The sequence below is a fragment of the Lycium barbarum genome, chromosome 6 (assembly GCF_019175385.1).
Source record: "Lycium barbarum isolate Lr01 chromosome 6, ASM1917538v2, whole genome shotgun sequence".
Classification (NCBI taxonomy): Eukaryota; Viridiplantae; Streptophyta; class Magnoliopsida; order Solanales; family Solanaceae; genus Lycium; species Lycium barbarum.
Genome location: NC_083342.1, coordinates 28430077 through 28432842, shown reverse-complemented (window position 1 = coordinate 28432842; position 2766 = coordinate 28430077).

Below are 2766 nucleotides of genomic sequence, written 5' to 3'. Positions count from 1 at the left end.
GACATTGACTTCTGTATTGATTTGGATCCGGGCACTCGCCCTATATCTATTTTGTCATATGGGATGGCACTTGCCGAGTTGAGAGAGCTTAAGGAGCAGTTACAGGATTTATTGAGCAAGGGGTTCATTAGACCGAATGTCTCCCCTTGGGGTGCTCTTATGTTATTTGTGAAGAAGAAAGATAGAACCACGAGGATGTGCAATGATTATCGCCAGATGAACAAGGTTACTATTTGGAACAAGTGTCCTATGCCTCGTATTGATGACTTATTTGACCAGCTTCAAGGTGCTTCAGTGTTTTTTGAAGATTGGCTTGCGTTCAGGCTACCACCAGTTGAGGATCAGGGCTGAGGATATTCCGAAGACAGCCTTTCAGACGAGATATGGACACTATGAGTTTCTAGTGATGTCTTTTGGGCTTACCAATGCTCCGGCTGCATTTATGACTTTGATGAATGGCATCTTTAGGCCATTCCTTGACTCTTTTGTGATTGTGTTTATTGATGACATCTTGGTGTATTCCAAGAGTAGAAAGAGCATGAGAGCCATCTTTGTGCTGTTCTTGGGCTGTTAAAGAAGCATAGCTTGATTGCTAAGTTTTCGAAGTGTGAGTTTTGATTGGAGTCAGTGGCATTCTTGGGCCATGTAGTGTCTAAGGATAGTATTATGGTTTACCCACATAAGATTGAGGCTGTGAGGGGTTGGCCGAGGCCTACTACTATTACCGAGGTTTGTAGTTTTGTGGGTTTGGCCTGCTACTACTGCCGCTTTGTGAAGGGTTTTGTTGCTATTGCATCGCCTTTGACCAGATTGACTCAGAAAGATGTTCCCTTCTAGTGGTCCGATGATTGTGAGGAGAGCTTTCAAAAGCTCAAGCTTCTTTTGACTTCAGCCCCAGTCTTATCATTACCCGTGGAGGGTAAGGATTTCGCGGTCTATTGTGATGCATCCCGTATGGATTTGGGTGCTGTGTTAACGCATGAGGGTAGAGTGATAGCTCATGCTTCCCGTCAGTTGAAGATCCATGAAAAGAATTACCCTACTCATGATTTGGAGTTGTTGGCTGTGGTCTTTGCTTTGAAGATTTGGAGGCACTATTTGTACGGTGTCTATTGCGAGGTTTTCACCGATCACCGTAGCCTTCAACATGTGTTTACCCAGAGAGATCTTAATTCCAGGCAGCGCCGATAGATGGTGTCGCGACCCAGCTAGGGGCCATGACGGGTATCCGGAGCTACCTCACCGAGCACCACTTATCATGCTAACTATCATTCTCAACCCGTACACACATAATCCCCAAAATAATGCTACCTATGAACTGATCATAAAATATCTCCCAAAGCATGCATATATGCACAAGCCCTCACGGCTACAAAAATGATATACAGAATATACACTGAGAAGTAACATGACATCTACTACCCACATATATGTATCTACGAGCCTCTAACTGGAGTACTGAGCATAAGGACGGGACAGGACCCCGCTATTCCCAAATATATACACAAGAGAATATATTAAAACTGCATCTCCGGAGTAGGGAAGTTCTCCGGCGCAAGCTGATCTGGCTCCTGAGAATCTGGGCCGTCTCCCTGTCTACCTGTGGGCATGAACACAGCGTCCACAAAAGAAAGGACGTCAGTACGAGCAATGTACTGAGTATGTAAGGCATGTATAACAACATAATCAGAAAAATATAGGAAATATAAGATAAAGGGAAAACATGTGACATATGGCCCCTTCAGGCGGAATCATGCATATTAACTTTCCTTTAGTATTTTTCGTACATACACTTGTGTGTGTGTGTATATATATAGCCGCGGAACGTGCGGCACGATCCATTTATCCACAAATCCCGCGTCCGAGATGGTATAATCATATCAGATATCAACTGATCAGGTGGTTATGCGTCTGTAGCGCTCTAGCCCTTTTCCCCTTTATCCCCTGTATTCATGCTCACATATCCATGTACATCATAGAAATATAATTAATTAACAAATGATCATGCGTCTATAGCGCCTTCCCTTTCCCCATATCTCATATATATACATATATGTACTCATGTGTCCCTTTATATATATATGTACACATATCCTGTACTATAGAAACATATATGAGTATTCTAGCAAGAGTTATAACTTTATCAGAGTGACATGAGGTCGGTAGCCTCCGATTCCATTATAGAGTAGTCTAGATCATCATGTCTCACCTTGAAGGAACTAACATCATAAGGTGAGACTAGCAACAAAGAATATCGTCGAGGAATCGTGTAAGAATCATTGGCTTCACAACAATATCATATCACAAGCTTTAGGATCTTGAGAAATGAAATCATCACTATTGTCATCATTATCATAAAACATGTCTATCTCTTTCTCATAAGAACTATCAAGAATCTTTATCTTTCAACATTTTGGAATACAAGAAGACCATGGAAACATATATAGGAAACATTCTATAGGAGTCATGCCTTTGAAAGAAAGGGACTAGCCTTACATACCTTTACGACTCTCGAACTTTATCAATTAAACGCTTTTCTCCAAGGTTCACGATTCTACCTTCAAGAGAATTCGTACTAAGATTAGATAATTGGAACATACTTAGGCTTAAACTAAAGCTAACGAAAATTGGGCAGCATTTTTTTTGTTTCTACAACTTCCTCCATATAATCAACAACTCCCAAATACCATTATCAACACCCATGACATCATAATCAATAACGTTTTCAAGTTAAACATTATTCAACTCTCAAAATCCCCTTCCAAA